This window comes from Anabrus simplex, chromosome 2 (assembly GCF_040414725.1).
Source record: "Anabrus simplex isolate iqAnaSimp1 chromosome 2, ASM4041472v1, whole genome shotgun sequence".
Lineage (NCBI taxonomy): Eukaryota > Metazoa > Arthropoda > Insecta > Orthoptera > Tettigoniidae > Anabrus > Anabrus simplex.
The window spans coordinates 1107339218-1107364349 of NC_090266.1; the positions used below are offsets into that span (position 1 = coordinate 1107339218).

General features: G+C 41.4%; 1 protein-coding gene across 1 annotated transcript in view; it reads right to left on the bottom strand.

The window, feature by feature from the left end:
- The window catches only part of LOC136863313 (zinc finger protein pita), a 95609-nt gene that overhangs the window by 28276 nt on the left and 42201 nt on the right, over positions 1-25132 (bottom strand). The window lies entirely within an intron of this gene.

A 25132-nucleotide genomic window follows, 5' to 3' on the forward strand; every position in this document is an offset into this window, starting at 1 on the left:
TCATCATATTGACATCAATATGTCTCAGAGCTGGGTCATCTGAAAATTTGTGAAACATAATGGTGTCATGTCACAAAAAGTGTGATGAGATGTTACCTAGCAACAGTACCTTAAGAGCTATACATGCCATGGATCTGTATAAAGAGAGCTGTATAAACTGTGGATCTGTATGCCATGGCTATCCTTCAATACTTCACATCACAGCCTGCACTGTTCCTAAATAACATCACATCACACATTTTATTGAAAGATATATTTATGATCATTAGATTTTTCCAAAAGGAAATTTAAAAACATTTTTCTTTTTATAGAGCTGTGCATAATACTTGTCACTGTCATAGGAGAAAGACGGTTCATTTTGAAACTTGGGGAGCTAAATGAAAACTTCTGAAAAACTTTAATAATAAAAATAATAATAACTGGCATAGGGATGTGGCACACCCATTGCTCAGTGGGTACAGCTCACAAACTTGATAGTAGCACATGTTAGGTGAGAAACATGACCAGCCCCAATTAAGAGTTTTTCAACCGTAACAAGTATGGCGAAAAGTTCAGCAGAGAATACAACCCCAGGTGGTAACTAATCCACAGTTTACTTGAAAGACACATGCAGGTATTCTGATTCCCAGAACCTATAAAGACAGGATTGGAGGTTTTGGAAACTCAAGATAAAGCACAAACACCGTAACTTTCTTTCTATAAGGCTTATTTTTTAATGTCCGACTCGTGGCTGAATGGTCAGTGTACTGGCCTTCGGTTCAGAGGGTCCCGGGTTGGGGATTTTAACCTTCATTGGTTAATTCCAGTGGCCCGGGGGCTTGGTGTTTGTGCTGTCCCCAACATCCCTGCAACTCACACACCACATATAACACTATCCTCCCCCACAATAACACGCAGTTCCCTACACATGGCAGATGCCGCCCACCCTCATCGGAGGGTCTGCCTTACAAGGGCAGCACTCGGCTAGAAATAGCCACACGAAATGATTATTATTATTATTTTTTAATTAAGGTCCAATCGGCTGTAGGTTTGTAAATCCTGTCGAAATGCGCATGTGCGCTGTCTCCCGGCATGCCTTGGGCATCAATCGACACCAGTTGCAATCATAACATCATTGTGTGTGGTTTGGTGTGGGCAGTTGAGGTGTTTCAGATAACCAAGCATCCCACCGAGTGTGAAATAACGTCTGTGATTCGATTTTTTACAGCAGCTGTGGACATTCACCGCCAGATATGCGAAGTGTACGGCCCGAATGCAGTAAGTGACAGCAAAGGGTGTAAATGGGTGAGATTGTTCAAGGCCGGACAGGAAAATGTCCATGATGAACCACGATCAGGCTGACCTTCTGTAATCTCAGATGATTTGGTGCACGCAGCAGACGCAAAAATCCATGAAGACCAGTGCTTCACAATTTCCACTTTGTCACTGCAATTTCCATAAGTTTCAAGTCACTGCTATACAAAATAATTTGTGACACCTTGCAGTTCAGAAAACTGTGTGCGCAATGGGCTACTAGTCTGCTTACTGGGGAACACAAAACCAGGAGAATGGCTTGTGCTTTGACATTTTTGTCCCCGTACAGTGAGGAAGGAGATCAAAGCTTAAATCACATTGTCACAGGGGACGAAACATGGGTTTTCGCATTTGACTCCTGAATTGAAGCAGCATCAATGGAATAGCGACACACGTCATCTCCATTCAAAGCAAACAGATAATGTCCAACTGCAAGATTATGCCCATTGTGTTTTGGGGCAGATATGGTGTCCTGCTGACTTTATGCCACGAGGGACAACAATAAACTCAGCTGTGTACTGCATGACATTGATAAAACTTCGGCGTGTTGTACAGCATAAGCGACATGGATCCAACATGCACCACCAGATATTACAACTGTTTTAAATACCCAAATTAAATCAGCTGGTTTTGATCTGCCTCGACATACGTGGAAAACTGACAACAGAATTCGAACAAACCAATGGAGTATGTAATGACTTCCTCTACAAATGGAACAAAATTTCTGATCCATCTTGTGTTTGTGGAGCGACTCCCCAGACCATCCAACACATTGTGCAGCAGTGTAGTATTACGTCATACTCGGGAGAACTGAAGGACTTTCTAACGCTGACTCCAGATGCTGTTAACTGAATAGACAGATTAACTCTCACTATATAAGTGCATACATTATCATTGTATACTCTGTTTCATGTCTTATGGTAATAACGCCCTAGTTATTTTAGTATATCATTTATATATTGTTGTATATTCCAATGTGTTGCCATACGCTAAATAATAATAATAATAATAATAATAATAATAATAATAATACCTTGCCCCAAGCAATTATCATCTGTTCTGTTGCCCAAATCAGTTCCTCACCGGTCAGTGGTTTGACACCGACGAAGAAGTGAAAACAGCAGTTGAAGATTGGCTTCAGTCACAGGAGGCTGAGTTCTACGATGAGGGGATACAAAAATCGGTGGAATGCTATGATAAACGTTTAAACAAACACGGTAACTATGTAGAAAAATAGCTTAATGTGTAAAGAGGACATAAAAAGATTTTGGCAATATCATTATTACTTTTGTAAAATAACAATGTTATTTGCTTTACATTACATTAACTACTTTTACGGTTTTCAGAGATGCCAAGGTGCCAGAATGTTGTCCCGCAGGAGTTCTTTTACATGCCAGTAAATCTGCAGACATGAGTCCGACATATTTGAGCACCTTCAAATCCCACCGGACTCAGCCAGGATCGAACCTGCCAAGCTGGGGTCAGAAGGCCAAAGCCTCAACCGCCTGAGCCATTCAGCCCAGTATTATTACTTTTGTTTCTATCGATAAACGGACTTTACTTTAAAAAAAAAAGCGGTACACGGAAGATGCCTCCACGAAGATTGTAAAGACAATCGGGCGTACCCTGGGCAACACTGAGGAATCCTCAGCGGCTGATTCTTCCATCACCGAAATACTAATTAGTTATTATGAAATTCAAACGGCATTTTTCAATGCCAGCTTGAGTAACAATCAAGGTAAATCATCATCACTAATATTTACACTTTTTCATTAGCGCTCTGTCATGCATCACTGTTAAGAGTTTAGTACTTCTAATTCATCACCACTCTCACTAAAACATCTTCCACTTCCATAGTCCGTAAAAGAGACACCACCCTTGCCTCATACACTTCATAACTCATTTCAGCGATAAGGGACTGATTCAATGAATTCCTAACATGATCACACAAGTAACTCACTGGGTACGCTCAACACTGCTCCTGTTGTACTTTAGACGAATGGGACTGGTGGCGCTGGGTGTAAGAAGTCACTTTATTACATCGCTTGACAGCAATCCCTCTTTCTAAGAATCAACACCCTTCACTACAATGCCACTGACCACAGACCAAAGGTAAGAAATGTGGGAAGTATGTGGCAGTCTAGTTGTGTAAGTTTAGAAATAAGTGCAATCTAACATCATAAGTTTGTACCAGGTTACTGGCCACCACTCCTGGATTAATTCAAAGCTGAGGCACTACTGCAGTATCATTCAACCAGGGGACTTGCACTGTTCGGAATGTCTCACATTGAACAGGAAAGACTTGGTTGAAAAACTGGAGACCAAAGAAAGAAAAATTTTGAGAAAAATCTTGGGTCCTGTCAAAGACAACTGTGAATAGAGAAGATGATACAACTACAAACTAAACACCCATATGGAGAAGATAAGCGACATAATCAGGATTAACTTTTCTGGACACGTGATGCGAATGAGTCCACTAGGATTGGCCCTACTGCATTGTTACCTACCTTCAGGAGGAGAAAACCAATGGGGCCGGACTCACTGAGACAGAAAGATATCTTGAAGAATTGGGGATCACAAGTAATAGCATCCTGGATCATATCCCACTGAAGAACCAACTTAAAGCATGCCAAGGTTTCCAAGAAAAGCCAACTCTGAAAAGAGGAAAATCATGAACAAAGGAGAGAAAGGAGCAACACTGAGAACGAATGCGGGAGTACCAAGCACATGTCGAAGCCCGAAGAAAGGCACAGTTGAAATAATGTGGTCCATAGCTAGCCAATATGAAATAAAGGAATAATACTGTTGCAGTAAAACTCGGTGAAGAAGTTTTCTCACCTAAGGACTATGATATTTTCGGTCCCTTGATCAGTCGCATTAAGATATGCATATACCTTTTCTGTTCAAAGTGTTCCAGTAAGTGCCGTACCGCACAGTTAATGTTGCACAAAATTTGAGATACAGAGTATTTTTTTGCTTCAAGGAAGGAGGAAATGTTTGCTTCCAGAAATCGAGAAATTCGTATAAATGAATTTTGAGTAATAGAGAAATAAATACACGTGAAGAATAGGACACAATTTTAAATAGGAAAGGAACTCCACCTTATCAATACCTGTTTATTATAATTATTATACTGCAGGACCGGTTTCGACCCCCAATTTCAGGTCATCCTCAGCTGAACAAAACACTCACATATAGTACATCAAGCAATGATTGATATTACTTCGTCTGGGGAATGCCATATGATGATAAATGTTTCAATACGTCCAAGTGGAGCGTGTCAAATCGGGAACGGACATGTGTGCCACTATGTGTGACACTGCAAGTATATGTCTATAATAACAATTGGTTTGTACAACACTATCTTAACTTAAAGCTAATATATAAGTATATATGGCTAAAAACAATATATATAAGAACACTTCATGCACATAAACGTTTGTATCTTGCCTATACCCAGTTCATCAGTTGACTTCTGTATTTGAGTCTTTTGTCATAGTTGTGCATTTAGTTGATGCTTTTGAGCTTAAATGATTTGCTTGTAAAATTGACCTATTATTTATATGAAAGATATTTGTCTTCATATATGTGCATATCATAAACAATTATTGATAAGGTACGATATCTCAGACTATAAATTCTCTTCTGAACCAACCACCACCAAATAGGCCATTCTTTGAATTTCGTGAAGTCACAGAGATTGACGTCGAACACAAACTACTATTAATCACATAATCTGAAACAAGTATTGATAAGGTGGAATTCCTTTCCCATTTATATGTAATTGTGTAGTTCGTCAATACGGATATGAAGATTATAGATTACGAAGAATAGGACAAACGGCCAGGAAATTTAAGTTACTTCGAGATACTGAAAATTTGAGTATTGGAGGTTCGACTGTACATCACATTCAGGGACATTAAACATATAAACTTAGATCATCTGAGAGTTGATGCCTTGAACAGTCCTTGGGATGAAGTAAAAAACAGAAATGATATTGATAAGAAAGTTGATAATTTTAGTTCACACATACATGGCCCCCTTGACAAACATGCAGCTAAGCGCAGGACCAGTCTCTCGACCTCCTTCTCCACGGCTGACCAAGGACATCAAACAAATTTCTCACTGCGACACCTTACACCGGCTCTACAGACACACACTAACTCCCAGTACACTTGAACAGTATAGTACACTTGGACGGAATATAATTCAAGTTATAAACCGAAATAGGAAATTTTCTTTTTACGAACACCTGCCTGGAAATTTAAATGTGGCAAACACTTGGGAAAAAACTTTCTTCCACTGGAATAGGGAAAGCTTTGCCCCAACCATGCAATCCAGACATTCCTCTGGAGAGATTAAATGCTCATTCTTCTGAAATACAAAATAACTGGAAATGCAAACAATATCTCAGACTATAAATTCTCTTCTGAACCAACCACAACAAAATAGGCCATTCTTTGAATTTCGTGAAGTCACAGAGAATGACGTTGAGCACAAAGTACTATTAATCACATAATCTGCCGTAGGACAAGATGAAATACCCATACTCATAAAACACATCATTGACATTCTTCTTCCTGCCATTACTCATGTATACAACACCTGCCTCACAAGTGGCCTTTTTCCAACAGTGTGGAAAAATGCCATTATAAAACCTGTTCCCGAAACTTCCTCACCTGTACTTATAACAGGTTATCGACTCGTGTGCATACTTTCATCTCTCTCTAAGCCTCTTGAACACATAGCACACGTGCAATTAACCAACTATATAAATAAATAGAAACTATTTAACCTTTACAGTCGGGTTTCTAAAAGGGACACAGTACGGCCACTGCCCTAGTGAAGGTTACAGACGATATCAGACGTGCTATGGACGAAAGGCAGGCGAAGTTACTAGCACTTCTTAGTTTAGCAGCACCCTTGACACAGTAAATACAGAAATATTGGTTGCTAAATTGAAATCACTTCATCTTGGACAGACAACACTAGAATTCTTTCTTTCATATTTTACAGAACAAAAACAAGCGTAATTCTTCGGAATACGTCATCTGAATATGCAACAAAATATTCAGCAGTGCCACAGGGCACAGAAGAAGATAAATCGAATGCAAGAGTTCATAGCACGTTGTAATCGGCGAAACGCTGGCAACCAGGAACGAGTTAGCTGGAAAATTTGTAATGTCCAATAACAGACCATTTATATTGGTATTAGCTGTTCTCTCGTGGCATCAATTAGTACTACGTCACAGTACGAAAATATAGGGAGGATAAGCGTATTTATAAGCCTAATTCTCATGTTTAGTGGCAGCATATTTTGATTAGTGGGTGAAGGGTGGCGTATACTTTTCTACAGACATTGGTATGTGCTCTCCTCGGTTAGGACTCGTATTTATAATTCCACCAAGATTTCTTACAGAGTTTTCGTATTTTTACCGGATAAAATAAGTGGACGAATGTTTTTGTTTTTTTACTGCGCTGATTTGTTTCTTCTGACCAACAATAATAGTTTTAGATTTTGACGGATTAATTTAAATACAGTTTTCATGAGCGTATGTACAGATATTATTTAAGTCAGAGTTCATATAACCTATTGCTTGCTTAATTGTCCGGCTCCATGGCTAAATGGTTAGCGTGCTGGCCTTTGGTCACAGGGGTCTCGGGTTCGATTCCCGGCAGGGACGGGAATTTTAACCATCGTTGGTTAAATTCTCTGCCATGGGGGCTGGGTGTATGTGTTGTCATCATCACCATCATTTCATCATCACGACGCGCAGGTCGCCTACGGGGGTCAAATAGAAAGACCTGCACCTGGCGAGCCGAACATATCCTCGGACACTCCCGGCACTAAAAGCCATACGCCATTTCATTTCATTGCTTGATTGATGTCCAAAATTTTGGAGTCAGCATACAAGTAGTACACTGACTGACAGAGCAAATGCAACACCAAGAAGGAGTGGTTCGAAAGGGATGAAAGTTGGGGAAAAAACAGAGACGGCACAGACGAATAATTGATGTTTATTTCAAACCGATATGCAGGTTACACAATGCACACGGCATCGACTCAGTAGGATGTAGGACCACCGCGAGCGGCGATGCACGCAGAAACACGTCGAGGTACAGAGTCAATAAGAGTGCGGATGGTGTCCTGAGGGATGGTTCTCCATTCTCTGTCAACCATTTGCCACAGTTGGTCGTCCGTACGAGGCTGGGGCAGAGTTTGCAAACGGCGTCCAATGAGATCCCACACGTGTTCGATTGGTGAGAGATCCGGAGAGTACGCTGGCCACGGAAGCATCTGTACACCTCGTAGAGCCTGTTGGGAGATGCGAGCAGTGTGTGGGCGGGCATTATCCTGCTGAAACAGAGCATTGGGCAGCCCCTGAAGGTACGGGAGTGCCACCGGCCGCAGCACATGCTGCACGTAGCGGTGGGCATTTAACGTGCCTTGAATACGCACTAGAGGTGACGTGGAATCATACGCAATAGCGCCCCAAACCATGATGCCGCGTTGTCTAGCGGTAGGGCGCTCCACAGTTACTGCCGGATTTGACCTTTCTCCACGCCGACGCCACACTCGTCTGCGGTGACTATCACTGACAGAACAGAAGCGTGACTCATCGGAGAACACGACGTTCCGCCATTCCCTCATCCAAGTCGCTCTAGCCCGGCACCATGCCAGGCGTGCACGTCTATGCTGTGGAGTCAATGGTAGTCTTCTGAGCGGACGTCGGGAGTGCAGGCCTCCTTCAACCAATCGACGGGAAATTGTTCTGGTCGATATTGGAACAGCCAGGGTGTCTTGCACATGCTGAAGAATGGCGGTTGACGTGGCGTGCGGGGCTGCCACCGCTTGGTGGCGGATGCGCCGATCCTCGCGTGCTGACGTCACTAGGGCTGCGCCTGGACCCCTCGCACGTGCCACATGTCCCTGCGCCAACCATCTTCACCACAGGCGCTGCACCGTGGACACATCCCTATGGGTATCGGCTGCAATTTGACGAAGCGACCAACCTGCCCTTCTCAGCCCGATCACCATACCCCTCGTAAAGTCGTCTGTCTGCTGGAAATGCCTCCGTTAATGGCGGCCTGGCATTCTTAGCTATACACGTGTCCTGTGGCACACGACAACACGTTCTACAATGACTGTCGGCTGAGAAATCACGGTACGAAGTGGGCCATTCGCCAACGCCGTGTCCCATTTATCGTTCGCTATGTGCGCAGCACAGCGGCGCATTTCACATCATGAGCATACCTCAGTGACGTCAGTCTACCCTGCAATTGAGGAGCTAGATGCAATAACAGCGTAAGTCTACTTACGCTGTTATTGCATGAATACCGTTTTCGAATTTCCCGGTCCCTTCACTACAACCCAGTCCGGGTCTTAGTTCACTAGGGTACCGCTAGAGGTCAGGAGCTCACTAAAACCGGTACCATGCGCTACGCTGTTATTGCATGAGGCATGCTTCACGAGCGGCACGTTCAGCTGCCACGAGCTGTTTGGCTGGAGCAGATGTCAGCGAACGGAAGAGAAAGTTTTGTGGCTGGTGCAGACAAAAGGGTTGATGTTCTTTCACTAATGAAATAGTTAAAACCTGAAAATGTTGATTGGTATGTGAAAGTCATGTCTGTGTGTAATGATTCAATAGAGTCTGCTAATGCAGCATGTGAAGATGAATCATCCTGATTTTGGTCAATGATGCGGTATTTAAGTATTTTAAACAAGTAAGACATACAATGTCTAAATCCCAATTATATACTTTGTGATCTGTTATTTGTTTCTTTTCATTTCTTTTACGTTTAGAGAATCACTTTGTAAATGAAAATAGGAATAAAAGTTGTTCAGAAAGAGCAATGTTTCTAATTTTATAACATTTCAAATATTTGTTGGGGGGGGAATTACTATAGTTGGGGAGAGCACTGTAACAAACCTCTCTCGGCCCTTTACGCAATAAAGAACGAAAAAGGTGAATATTAAATAATGAATAAACGTTTTTTTAACCTTTCTTAGTTGACAGTTTTTTATGAATTTGTTCTTAATTTTAGTAAGTTTAGACATTTTGGAGAACTGAGGTGGGATAAACTGCCACTTTTGTTCCTCTATATTGGGTGATCATGCTTTCCTAACTCCCTCATCAATACTGGTGTACGGTAAAATATAATATTTCTGCTCTTCATGCAATAACAGCGTATAGAAGGAAATTTTAAATAACTCTGTCTTTCTTATATGCTAATAGATCAGTAAAATTATTTGGGAAATACATTTCCTGGCTCTTTTAAATGTCTTTAAATGAAATTCAGGTTGATTCCTAATACTACTTTTAACTCAGAACATTTATAAACTTCAAGCTTCTGTTTCTCAAAATAACGTAAATCTACTTACGCTGTTATTGCATCCAACTCCTCAATTGGCATAAAGTTCTGACCACTCCTTCTTGGTGTTGCATTTGCTCTGTCAGTCAGTGTATTTACAGTGTCTTAGCAGTGTTGATATATAATTAAAATAGATAACAAAGAGACGTGGTCCAAATACTGAGTTAGTCTAAGAAATGAATGAAGCAGAGGGATTTAATGCCAGTAGAGATTCGATACATACATACATTATAATTGTAGATCATTACGGCTTTCAGCGTTGAGTCTGAAAGCCTCTGTGAATTTACTAAATATCGCCACAATCCTCTATTTCTAACTAGTGCTGTGGCCGCATTTAGTTCTACACCTCTTATCTTTAATTCGTTAGAAACTGAGTCTAACCATAGTCGTAATGGTCTCCCTCTACTTCTCTTACCCTCCATAACAGAGTCCCTTATTCTTCTAGGTAACCTATTCCCCTGATAAAGATTTTGATTCCCATACGGAGCCTGAAATATTTGTTCTGAATGAGCAAAATTTATAATACCAATATAGTTGGTCCGTTATTGGACATTATCAATTTTCCAGCTAATGTCCAATAATGGGCCAACTACTGTATATTGGTATTATAAATTCATTCATTCGGAACAAATATTTCAAGTTCCCTATGGGAATCAATATCTTTATCATTTGATGGGCAGGCAGGCAGCAATTTTTGAAAATGAGACAAAGTGTCTCATAGTGCACTGGCAGTGCTGGTGGCTTCAAGTAGCCTACGCAGTGGCCTCCACCATATGCACTAGCCACGCGTCTTGGTGGGTGTGCTATTTACTAACTGATGAGCCCAACTTAGTACACTGAGGTGAAATGCTGGCAACCAGGAATGAGTTAGCTGGAAAATTTATAATGTCCAATAAGGGAACGACTATATTGGTATTATAACCTACCCCCCCTCCATTTGCAACACATGACCCCACCATTGAAACTGGTTTATGAGTACAGTTTCATCCATCAAGTTCATTCATAACTTAGCCTTTATCTCCTCCTTCCGAGTACCCTCCTGCCATTATTCCCACCTGCTTGCACCAGCAATCATTCTCGCTACTTTCATGTCTGTTACTTCTAAATTATGAATAAGATATCCTGAGTCCACCCCGCTTTCGCTCACGTAAAGCAAATTTGGTCTGAAAACAGACCAATATAAAGATAGTTTTGTCCGGGAGCTGACTTCCTTCTTACAAAATACTGTTGATCGCAACTGTGAGCTCCCTGCATTAATCAACTACACCTTGATTCAATTTTGCTTATTATATTACCATCCCGGGAGAACACACAACCTAAATACTTAAAATTCTCTACCTGCTCCAACTTTGTATCACAAATCTGACATTCAATTCTGTTGAATTTCGTACCTACTGACATCAGTTTAGTCTTCGAAAAGCCAATTTTCATACAATACTCATTGCACCTATTTTCAAGTTCTAAGATATTAGACTGCAGGCTATCGGTGCAATCTCCCATTAAGACCAAGTTGTCTGCATAGGCCAGACTGCTTACTACATTTCCACCCACCTGAATCCCTCCCTGCCGCTTTGTATCTTTCAGCAGATGAACAATGTAAACTAAAAACAGAAAGGGTGAAAGATTATAGCCTTGTCTAACCCCTGTAAGTACCCTGAACCAAGAACTCATTCTACCATCAATTCTCACTGCAGCCCAATTGTCAACATAAATGCCTTTGATTGATATTAATAATCTACCTTTAATCCCATAGTCGAAGAGTATGGTGAACATTTTTTCCCACGGTATCCTGCTTTGTCTAGATCTATGAAACATAACCACAACTGTCTATTCCTCTTGTAGCATTTATCAATTACCTGGCGCATACTGAAAATCTGATCACGATAGCCCCTCTGTGGTCTGAAACCACACTGGTTTTCATCCAACTTCCTCTCAACCACTGACTGCACACTCCTTTCCAAGATCCCAGTGATTACTTTGCCTGGCATATTAATCAATGAGATACCTCGATCGTTGTTGCAATCCTTCCTCTTCCTCTGCTTATAGATAGGTGCAATTACAGCTTTTGTCCAATCTGAAGGTATCTTACCAACACTCCATGCTAATCTTACTACTCTATGAAGCCATGAGGCGATAAGGTACCTGGTCGAAGAGGAGCAGTACTCTGTGGAACACCCTGTGGTCCAGGGATTACGTCAGCACCTCATGTCACAGCAGGAACGTGTCTTGCAGGAAGCCTCCCGATCCCATCACAATACCACTAGCGCCCCTGTTGCGCTACTCGTCATCCCTGCCTTCCCACTATACTCCACCATTTCAGGTCTAATTTCATCTATTCCTGCTGCTTTATGACAATGGAGTTTATTTACCATCCTTTCCACTTCCTCAAGCATAATTTCACCGACATTTTCCTCCTCCCCATGAGCTTGGTAGTTCACGACACCCTCATGAAGATTTCCTTTCAGGTTGAGAAGATGTTCAAAATATTTCCTCCAACTGTCCAGTGATACCCCAGGATCTATTATGAGTTCACCTGAAATACCAAAACACTGTTCGTTTCCTTTTTCCCTCCCTTCCTAAGATTCTTTATTACTGTCCAGGGTAGAAATTCAGTAAGACTTACATTACTTTTATAGCATGATAACGATGTAATATGTTGGAAATCTTTAGTGGAATACCTTGTGGAGGAGCGATGTGTTCACTGCGACAGTTAAGAACCCACCCGCCATCCCCCAGAAATAATTTTGCTTTTATAACCTAATAGAAGTTATCACGCACCATAGTCCATCGCCGAACTACGTACCAGCATTTCCATTGGGTGAGACGCTACAGGATATGACGTCACTCCTAAAAATGAAGTAAGTGAATTCCGTCACCAACCCGCACACAAGAAATACACAACTGCCCAGACCAATGGAGGTGTTACGCGGGACACTAGAGGCCTAGGGCCGCTTCGCGGCTTCTAACCTGGGGGCTTACGCCCCTAGACCCCCTTTGCTTGATCCAGAACAATGGTCTAACCAGTCCAGACCAATGGCTTTGTCACGACCAATGGTCTAACCAATCCAGACCAATGGCTTTGTCACTGACCAATGGTCTAACCAATCCAGACCAATGGCTTTGTCACGCGGGATACTAGAGGCCTAAGGCCGCTTCTAACCTGGGGGCTTATGCCCCCAGACCCCCTTTGCTTGATCCAGACCAATGGTCTAACCAATCCAGACCAATGGCTTTGCCACTGACCAATGGTCTAACCAATCCAGACCAATGGCTTTGTCACGCGGGATATTAGAGGCCTAGGGCCGCTTCGCGGCTTCTGACCTGGGGGCTTACGCCCCCAGACCCCCTTTGCTTCATCAAGACCAATGGCCTAACCAATCCAGAAGATTCGTAAATAAAAGTAGCGCCGCTGCACTAGGACTAGTTCTTTATATGAACAGTTGGCAGCTCTGTCCACCGCACGATCAAGTTCTTCGCGAGAAGCGAGCGAGAGAGAAATAAATGACATTGCAATCGCGCCTGGATGCGTAGCGTTGGAAAATGTAAGGTGTTCTGAACTTTTGCCCTGTCCAGAAAGGTTTCCCTGCTGCTTGACCAAGCCTTTCGAGGTTATTACCAAAATACTCCCAAGACTTCTTTTCAGATTCAACAACTATCGGTTTTTCTGTGTTTCTTTCATCTACGTACAATTCCCCGTCTGCATCGGCCCTTGTTTGGAGCCATTTCTGATAAGCCTTCTTTTTAAGATTACAAGCTGCTATCACTTCATCATTCCACCAAGATGTTTGCTTTTTCCCCATCTTTTCACACAGTTGTTCCAAGGCATTCCCTTGCTGTTCCTACTACAGCATCCCTGTATGCCACCTATTCTCTTTCTATATCCTGAACCTGCTTAATGCCCACTGTTCAATACTTCTCACTAACCATATCCATGTACTAATTTCCTCGTCCTGGAGATTTTCTACCCTTATTTGTTTGCAGACTGATTTCACTCTGTCTATCCGAGGCCTAGAGATACTTAGTTCACTACAGATCAGATAGTGGTCTGTATCATCGAAAAATCCCTGAAAAACCCATACATTCCTAACAGACTTCCTGAATTCAAAGTCGGTTAAGACATAGCCTATTATGGATCTGGTACCCCTAGCCTCCCATGTGTAGGAGTGAATAACCTCACGCTTGAAGAATGTATTCGTAACTGCTAAACCCATACTAGCACAGAAGTCCAGCAAACGCTTCCCATTCCCATTAGCTTCCATATCTTCCCCACATTTACCAATCACCTTTTCGTATCCTTCAGTTCTATTTCCAACTCTCACATTGAAATTGCCCATTTGCACTATCCTATCCTTGCTGTTGACCCTAAGTACGATGTCACTCAACGCTTCATAAAACTTGTCAACTTCATCCTCATCTGTACCCTCACATGGTGAATACACTGAGACAATTCTTGTCCTAATTCCTCCAAATGGCAAATCTACCCACATCATTCGCTCATTTATGTGCCTAACAGAAACTATGTGCGTGCAATAGTATTCCTGATGAACAGCCCTACCCCATACTCTGCCTTTCCCTTTTTAAGACCTATCGAGTACACTTTCTACACCATCTCTTCTTCGTTATCTCCCCTTACCCGTATATCACTCCTAGCACATCCAGATGCATCCTCTTTGTTCACTCAGCCAGTTCTCCTTTCTTTCTTCCATAAGCCGCATTAACGAAGTTGTTTCCATGGAGACCCTCGGCTGTTAAATAGGAGTGGGACTCCATTACTCCCATGGGTCCAAGGCTTGCTTAAAATGTCCTGAGCTTGGTAAATTCATGAAACACGATGCTACCCTACTTACACGTAGTCCAAGTGAGGATCTCTCCTCTAACAGGTTAGGGACCACGGTGGATTTTATAGTCCTAGCTCCCTGAACACAAGGAGGGCCATAACTCAGAATATGTCCAAGATGCCCGCTCCCATTCCATAGCAACTGGTATCCCGACTCTCAGGACCACTTATTAGGCCACTCAGCCGTTGCCCATGGTTCACGAACTAGCACGTGACTACAGTAACCCACACCATGAACCCCCACCCAAAAGGGGTTCGTTTAAAAAAATTCAATGCTGGGAATATGGAAATGGTTGACATTGTTGCATGCAGAATAACCTTCCTGAAAACAATTCATAAAATAAGAGAATCCGGGAAGTCTCTAATATTGTATTACGACAAGACTTGGGTAAATCAGAATTATACCAGAAGTATCTGTTGGAAAACAAGTGATGGTTCTGGATGATTTCGTAAGGGGTATTGGGCGACAGTCATTCTGTTCCCTGCTGGTTCATCTGCTGCTGGATTCATGCCGCAGTGTAAATTAATATTCCCTTTGAAATACAAGACATCAAATTATTTTATTATTATTTTTTGCCTAACATACCACCCGATAGTAATGGACAACGATAGTATTCATTCTGTTCAATTAGACCGAGCTCCATGCACAATATTCCTTACACTTCCCATCAGAAAAGAGAAATACTTGCTCTGGTAAAATTATTTAAATCGAAGACGGTATCACATGAAATAGACAGTATTGCCGAACACCATGGCCTTTCTGCTACCACAGCCATTACAATTTAACTGAATTCATTTGGGCCCATATGAAATAATACGTGAAGAGGAAAACAACACTTGACGATCACGGCAATATCTCTGATTCTAATTAATGCTCAGGTACTTTCCTATTTGTTAATTTAATTTGTTATAGTTTTAATTTTGTTTTATTATTTATTGTTTTTGTTTTCATTCTGTATTTTAATACGGTATATATAATGTTGTGTAGTTCATGCAAGTGTATTTGGTACATTAGTTTCGTAAGGGCACATTAATTTCTATACGGCTTGCGGAGTTATGCTGTTTCGCTTCTTAGCCCCAAAAGTGAACCTTTCCAAATCAGCCTGCTCGTTTTTTTTTAGGAATATTTGATCCTTCTAGGGATAGTGGGCTTGTAAGCTTCTCTTGTGTAACTTCCATTCATCCTCCGTTATATCTCGAAAATTTCCTTCAGCACTTACTCGGGATTTGATGTTAAAATTAATTTGGACTTCCAGGAATCTTTCAAGCCTTGGAAAAATATATATCATCCCTTCGGAATTAAATACTGGTGAGCAGAATAAAGCGGAACCGCTCCATCCTGTGCACGGGAATTCCTGAGTGAGCGAGTCAGACAGTGATGAAATACAGTGCGGGATATACTCAAGGTCGCGCTGCCGCGTCCTGTTTTGGTCTTTGTTGAACGTTTGCAACCGTGGCACGTGTTTTGTTGGTGACATTAGTAGTGTGTGTGAATTCAGTGAATTGGCTCAGGTGGCTCAAGTCGGATATCGGTATTCTGTTCCCCAAAGAGTACTCATTTAAGATCCATACATCCGTACAGAAAGTGCGAAGGCCATAAGGAGATTATTTCAAGAGAAGTTTCCTGACGTTCAAGTTCCAGGCCAGACTTCGATTCATAGATTAAAAAATAAATTACGTACGATGGGAAGTCTTATGGTAAGAAACGTAATAAATCACGTACAGTACTCGCACAAGAAACTGTAGGTAACACTTGTAACACTCTGGAAAGATCTCCTACAAAATCACTTCAACAACTTGCTCAGGAAATGGGTATTTCTTATGGTTCTGTTTGAACGGGTATAAAGTTACTGAAGTTAAAGCGTATAAAATTACTGCAGTGCAAGAAATTAAACTGGGTGACCCTGCGTTACAAATAAGATTTTGTGAATGGGTTTCGAATGTGATAACATGACGGAGAAATTGCCCGTAATCTAATGTTCTTTTTGGATGAATCGTGCTTTCACTTAAGTAGGTATATTAATACACGAAATAATAGTTATTGGAGTACTGAAAAGCCTAATCAGCTTCACCATGTACCCCTGCACGGTGAAAAAGTAGGAGTGTGGTGTGCTATTAGTGGCAAGAGAATAATAGGAACAATTTTTTCGGAAACTATCAATAGTGACAGGTATGTGCAAAACATTTTTTTTTTGAGAATTCAGTAAGAGGGAAAGAAGAGTCACGTTTTTCAGCAAGACTTTGCAACGGCACTTCCATTTACATGAAATCCATGCAGTGTTTGAATATAAGAGTTATCACTAAAAAACATATGGTCTCCTCAGTACCCCAATTAATTTAATCCCCTGCAATTTTTATCTCTTGAGGGGGGGGGGGGGGGGGGCATTGAAAGAGAAAGTGCACAAAACAAATCTACACACTTTAGATGAACTTCAAAGTAACATTCATCAAGAAATTGCCATTTCTCAGAGGGAACTGCAGAGGGTAATAAACAATTTCCTAACCTGATGCCAGAAATGCTTGAACAAAGAAGGGAGGCAGTTTCAACATCTCCTGGCGTGATATATGTGAGTACTTATACTTTTTGTTTTGTGTTGTTTGTTTGTTAGAAATAGCTTACGCGACAACGTATTTACTGTATTTACTGCGGACATCCTGTCACGCACGCACCTCCCGTGTGCAGGCTAGGCTAGGCTGCCGGGCTGTGGGACTGGTTCCGCTTTATGTTGCTCACCCTGTATAAAACTGGATGAAGAAATGTCTACATTTTCGTACTTATGCCTTTGTTGTCCGTGCTGTTATGAGCAGGCAACTTGGCATCCCCGAATCTCAAACTTCTATCTCTTTCTACGAAACCGCCTTCCCACTTGCGTTCCACTATGATAATTATACTAATCAAATTGCTTCTGCAACAATTTTTCTGAGCACTGTACAATGAAAGGAACTTGAAAAATAGGTCATGAGAAGAAATGTTATCATCATGGAAGCCCAATCACAGAAGACAACAGAAGTACAGATAAGTCAGGAGTTCTCAATCAAAAACTCCCCCTTTACAATACTAATATTATGTTTTAATGAAGTCAACATTAACAAGTGTCGGAACATGTTTCGTCCATCTTTGTGGACATCTTCAGCCAAAAGTATGCAAGATATAACTGGAAAAAGACAAGGACACAAAATAATACACACTGAAATACGATTCGGAATGCACAAGAAGTCAGTATAAAATACATGATATGTTTAAAAAATGTTCATAAAGTGTTGAAACCAGGTTACTAGCAGAGCCTATAGAGCTGAAAATTGATTAAAATGTCAGTAGCACACAAAAGTTCCATTAGAAGTCTAGCTGCTGAATAAGCTCTTCTCATGTCATCAAAATGACCAATAGAAGGTGTTAATATTTCTTGATATAGGTAATGGACACACAGAAATTTTTCAGCCATACTTGACAGCCAAGCAAGCCACTCATTCGTAAATGGGACTGTTGCCAGATTACTGCTGCCTATGAAAGCTCACCATCTCGGAAGGGTAGTGGGAGCAGCGGACGGGGTAATCTATTCTATCCAAGGTCAGAATAACCTAACCGCCAAATGCATGGACATGTCTATTGCAGTTAACGTTGCAGTGATTCAGAATCTAATACCGGACATTATATTAGGTCATGACTTTTTGGTAGAATACAAGGTGATCCTAGACTATGCAGCTCATGAAGTCTTTTTGGGAAAAGACAGACATCTGAGGGTCACCTGGCACGATGGAAATCTCCGGACTCGCAGTGATGTGTGTCACATCCCAGGATCGATGGACAAAGGAACAGACTGTTTATCTAGGCACCCGGTGATGGAACCTGAAGCTAGAAGCACCACTGTCCAGAGGGAGTTTCCACAAAAACATCAGAGCGAACCCAATGAACCTGTTCTTATGGTCATACAGAAGGAACTCAATCTGGGAGTAATCCAGCAATGGCAAGAACAAGACAAGCCCTCTAGGACCATGACGCAGAGGTATAGGAGACAGAACACCGATAGCTGACTCGTCCCAAGGGAATTCAAGATGTGCTATATGAACTTCCGGGTTGACGGAGGACACTTAATGTACAGATCTCACCTCTCCGACAATCCTGCACACGACGGACATCCACGAGAACTTCCAAGACAGCACTGAAGCCGGACATCCAGGAAGTGAAGAGACATATCAGTCTATCCGACGAAGAATCTTCTAGGTCAACATGCGGAAAGACATCCTTGACTATGAGAAAGGGTGCTACATCTCCGCCTGCACCAAGGCGAGCAACAGGAAGGTGGATTCCAGTCAGCAAGGAAGACGGCAGTAACGTCCTTGGGAGGTCATAGCCCTGGACTTGATGGGTCCTTACTCTAGAACACCAAGGGGTAAAAGAGGACTCCTAGTAATCACCGACCTCTTCACAAGATGGACTGAAGCCTTTCCGATTCCAGGAGCCATGACGGGACGCATCACCAGTTTTCTACAGGATGGGGTATTCAGCCGCTACAGTTATCCACGGTGCATTCTATCAGACAACAGGAGTCAGTTCACATCAAGGAAGTGGCAGCAAATGATGACTGAATGGGGTGTGGAACACTGAACCACCCCTATCTAATTGCATGTTTTTTTTAAGTAAGGGCCGTTTTGATGTAGACACTAATAATTCGCACGTGTCGTGTCCCGGAATGCCTCGGGAACAACGATGCTCAGTTGCAGCTCTGTTGCTAACCTGTATGGTTCTGTTCTGTGCCTGCTCAAATGCTCAAGATTACAAACTCGCCGGGACTAATACTTGATAGCGCTCTCTCCTGGACACCTCATATATTAAACGTAAAAAATAAAATCTCTGTCTTGGTTGGTATCATTGCCAAGATTAAATACCTATTAACAATTGACACTCTTCGTCTAATTTATTTCACGATACAATCTCGACTTTCTTACTTTTGTTTCATTTGGGACAAAGCAACCCAAAATAACTTAAATACTTTGGAGGTTATTAGATTTATGTATGGATTCCATCAACTATATTCTCGAAATAAAATGTACTCTGAAACAAATATATTACCTCTTAAGAAATTGATCTCATTAAATGCATCACTTCTTATCCATAAAGTCTTGCATAATAAAATGTTCACCAACTCTGAATTTCCTAAAGTCACTGACATCCATTCGTATAAGAAACCAAACCAAACCCCATGGCACTACAGCCCTGGAAGGGCCTTGGCCTACCAAGCGACCGCTGCTCAGCCTGCCGAAGGCCTGCAGATTACGAGGTGTCGTGTGGTCAGCACGATGAATCCTCTAGGCCGTTATTCTTGGCTTTCTAGACCGGGGCCGCTATCTCACCATCAGATAGCTCCTCAATTCTAATCACGTAGGCTGAGTGGATCTCGAACCAGCCCTCAGGTCCAGGTAAAAATCCCCGACCTGGCCGGGAATCGAACGCGGGGCCTCCGGTTAAGAGGCAGGCACGCTACCCCTACACCACGAGGCCGGCCATTCGTATAAGACAAGGCAAAAAAAAAATTACATGTTCATCAAAATTATACAAGGTTTGGCCCTAAGGGAGTGCAACACTTACTAATATCTGAATATAACAGCGTTTCTGACAATATAGCATTCATCTCTAAAACTGTGCCATTTCGTAATAAGCTTAAGAAGTACCTATTGGGGAATATAAATGTGTAACAGTTATTTCTCTTATATTTTTTATTTCCAAAGACACCTTAAAAAAAAAAGTTGTTCCTGCTGCTGCTGTATTGTTTCTTTGATAATAATCCACTTTCTTAATATAATCCTCTCCATTAGGTAAATAGTGATACTCAAAGCATACTATTATTGCTCTTTCACTTTTAGACCTTACGTGTTAATCTGCCATTGTTGTGATTATCTATGTATTGTTCCTCTTGACAGAGCTCTTGCTCTCTGGAACCCTATTTATCAATAAAATAAAAATGATAGCTCACTCAAACGCCTTTCCTGACGTGTCTAGGTCAGTGCTTTACAAGACTGTTTCTGAAAACCTAAACTTTAGGAAACTGTGCTTCCCTTGGGTCCCTAAACTCCTCACGTAGTACCACAAAAACAAAATGTGAGTGTTCAATGACGTTTCTTACTCCTTATGCCGAAGAAGGTGACAACATGTTCAGTCGGATCGTAACAGGAGACGATACGTGGGTTTCGCCTATCATGCCGGAATCGCAGCAACAGAGCATGGAATAGAGACACACACATTCGCCTGTAAAGGTGAAGGCCAAACAGACTCTGTCCCAGCACAAGATCAACTCTTGGTTATCGGAGTAGGCGGCAAGTTTCTATGAAGGGGGTATTCAAAACTTCATTGTAAGGTACGATAAGTGTTTAAACAAACTTGGCGGCTATGTTAAAAAATAGAGCAAAGTATGTAGAATCTGCAAATAAATGCAGTGTTTGAAAAACATCTTTCGTTGTGTAGTTATTTTCAAACGGCCCTTTCTTAAAAAAGCATGCCTCGTACAACCCAAGGGTCAATCCAACGGAATGACGGAACGAGGAGCTAAAAAGGATGCTACGGGTCCACCTAACAGACAAGGAACATAGACTGTGGGACAGTCAGATACCGCAGTCACTCTTTGCCCTGCGATGACGTATCAACCTTGTCACCAGCTATTCCCCAGCGCGGAGCTGTTCCTTGGTCGACAGCTATATGGCACCAGGGATTGGAAGATTCGTTCACCACCCACTCCAGGTCAAAATGATGCAGCTGTTTCCCTAGCAGAATGGCAGCAGGACATCAAGGAAAAGCAAACATTGGCCGAGAAGAGATCCCTTACCCGGGCCAAGGTTCAAGATGTCGAAGAAACCCAGATATTCCTGCCAGGCCAACAAATACTGCAACATAACCACCCAGTCAGTAATAAGATTGGAGGGTTGCCATTAATGCTTTCACGGCCCGTACTTATAGACATGATATTGTATAGGCTTTTGGGTTTGTGCCGTATCAAGAAAATAAGAGGAAATTCGTAATGTTTCACAGAAAACTGTGCTCTGCGTCCTCAGAAGAATTATCGACTGTCCACGAGAAAGGTTTCTTAAACACTGACACTTTTGAATTTGGAACGTTATAATAGAAGTAGAAGTGGAAATGGTACGTTCATTCATCACCAGATGGCCCCTAGGACGTGGCACAACGCTAGTGTTCAAAGCGGAAGCTGACCGAACAATCACAATCAGACTAAGCGGTTCACATAACATGTTTGCGTAACATACGACAGGTGTAAGACATAGACATAAGCCTGGAATGAAACATCTGGTGACGAGGAACGCACGAATTTGGAAAACACAGAGACGAAATAAAAATAGTGAAGGGGCAGGGAAGGGAGCTACCTACGTAATTTCTTATTTCGTCCGGTAAATATTGTTCCGGAGACGAAGAAAGAAATGTGTGAAGAACAGTACGACAACAAAGTTCTAATTCGTTGAGCTTGGAAAACAAAAAAATTATCATTATGCAATTTATACAAGTTATTTCTGGTATACTTTTGTAACTGACAAGTAAGTGAAACAATCCAGCATCAGATCAGGCGAGAGACTGCATGCATATACGTCCTGCCACACCACAACTCAGAGCTGGCTTAGGAATGTCCAGCTGCACCGCCCGTCATGCTGGCATTCCAGGATTCCAGATTCTCCGCAACGTACAAAGATTGTGTAAACAAATTCAGGATAGATGTCGACCTGTCTCACCTGTGACTTCCCTTGTTAGAAAAAATAAAATATCTACTAATTAGATTTGCAACAACATACTGACTAAATAATAATACAATTAACGACCCTCCACTGCATGCATGCAGCCTACTAGTGATATTGAGGTTTCCCATGATGATGATGCTTGTTGTTAAAGGGGCATAACATCTAGGTTATCGACCCTGATGATATCCTGGTTTCCAAATTTCTTTTACATCTTAACAAAACTGGTTGGACTGATCATGAAGGTAAACTTTACTTTTACTGTAACAAACATCCTCTTAATTAGTATGGGAGAAAAAAATTATATCGTGTGGTCAGAATTACTTAATAAGATACATAACTTGAATATTACCTTTTGCATCCATGTAACATCTTCAGACTTTTTATTTTCTACAAAACTTTCTGTATTTCATTACACAATCAATTATAAAGTTTCTTCAAATGTGTAGATTTCAGCCCTATTTCTCTTCTTAGCTGGAACTTCCACATTATAGCCTACTAATAGTATAATATTGAAATCCTGTAATACACATTTTTTTTTTTTTTTTTTTTTTTTTTTTTACACTTTGCTGTACATTGCACTGACACAGATAGGTGTTATGGCAACGATGGGATAAGAAAGGACTAGGAGTGGGAAGGAAGTGTCCGTGGAGTTATTAAGGTACAGCCTGATGTGAAAATGGGAAACCACACAAAATCATTTACAAGGCTGACGACCGTGAGGTTCAAACCCACTATCTACCCGAATTTAAGCTGACAGCCAAGTGACCCAAACCACGCAGCCACTTGCTTGGTCTTGTAGTAGAATTTCAAAAGAAATAGTGCTAAACAAGCTAAACACACTGGAACAGGTATACCGCCGTGCTAAATTTCACTAACTTTATTGCAAATGCAATAAAAATGTAACTACATCTTCTGCATAGCAATACCACAGTTAAAATTTGATCCCATAGTCGCCATAAGACCTACATCTGTGTCAGTGCGATGAAAAGCCACTAGCAAAAAAGAAAAGTTAAAATCTGTTGGTAGTAAACAAGAAAACATTTATCTTCCAGACTGTAAAACTGCAACCACATTGTGGCTCTCTTCAAGCTGGGCAATGCACACCAATTCGTTGGATATTTTTTCCACCGGTGTACTTACATTTCAATATGCAAATTTTTTCCATAACCCTCTGTTACGGTGATTCCGTGGCTCACAGAGGGATAAGAAGCATGTGGGATGAATGGCTGGACAAAGAATTAACTGGAGCAGAACTTAACAACAAATTTTGAAATTTCATTTCTTTCCTTTTTTTCTAGTTTAAAAACTGAGAAGTAGAAAATCTGGAAAAACAACAACAATATTAATGAGCTCGTCAGCTCTAACAATAACAGGGACTTAGACTTCCGAAAATCAGATACAAAACTTGCAATAATTAACAGTCACAGAAAAGATCCATATTGCTCATGACAGGTACAAAATTTACAAGAGCACGATTTGCTCCAATCGTTTACACTACATGGGATTCTGCACTCCCAAAATACCATAGTCCAGCCTCGCAGAGGCATCAATTCCTGATGGCGCACTCAAGTACTACCTGACAACCTACTGATTGCCCTCACATTAAAATATTTATACACAGTTGCCCGATGTGGGCTTATCTATTACTCTACAGTTATATAATTCACTGTTCCCAAAGGGAACTAACACCACAAACAGTTACCAAATTAACAGGGGCATGATAGCCCATACTAAATGGCCTTAATGAAAAAAAGAAAATGGTTGCACGTAAATGGCCATAAACAAAATGCAAGGAGGCAAAACACCTGCACTACTTCTAGAAATTGTTAAAAATCCTAAGTGGGCTTATGGCCCAAAGATACAAAGGCTAATCCTACACTACACCAGGGTGACTAAATGAGAAACATTAATGCCAAATAAGATTTACAAAATTTAGAGGTTTTGAAAAATTTAGTCACCCCATGCAAGGTTGAATGGGATACAGCAGAGGGTCATCACTCTTCATTCCCTTACATTACGTGTTTCCCAGTAGGGAATAGAATAGAGTCCTCAGACTTGCCGAAAATTCTACATTTAAAACACCAGATTTTGAAATTTACATTAAATAAAAGAGGTGTGAAACCTTCCCTTCACACTATCTGCAGGAGCTATCACATGTCTACGAAAATTCTGCCATTATCTTCAGTCGTTGGGCCTTCCTCACGCAGGCCGCGCCCCTGCCTCCCTTCGGACATGTTGCACACACAATTGCTGGAGCAATTCAGACAGTACGACCCTAAAGTGCCAACTTTTATATTGCCACAAGGGGAAGATTCCAGAACTACTTACTGATAGTCTGGATTCCTATGCACACCTTGGTTTTAAGAGGCTAGAGAAAATATTTACAAGTTTTCTGATACGTTCATTACAATCAAGGAGGAGCCAGATGAAGTGTTGACAACTTCGGAACATTAAAAAAGAATAATCCTCAGAAGAAAGGCTTAAAACATCGAAAATAAACATTTCTTTATGAAATAATTAAGAGTCTAGCCTGCTAGAGGGAACAAATAAACCGATGGTAGAGACATCTCACAGATGCACACCAAAGTTTCTTGTAGTCCACAAGTTCAAGTTTGTTTACATAGATGGCCTTAGGGAAGGCGCGCTGTTAAACTAGCTGGGGAAGGTGTACCAGGGAAGGTGTACCTCTGGTACACCCTCCATTCTAACAGGTTTCAGCAACTAGAACACTTTTATAATACTCCTCTTGATAGACATGATACCACAAATGAAGTTTTGGTTCCAAAATTTGAATCATCTTCAAGCCTTTTGTGAACTTCAAGCCTATATTATTTAAGATGTGTTACTACAAACAGACATAAAAACTAAATAAAGTGAAATCTCGATACGATA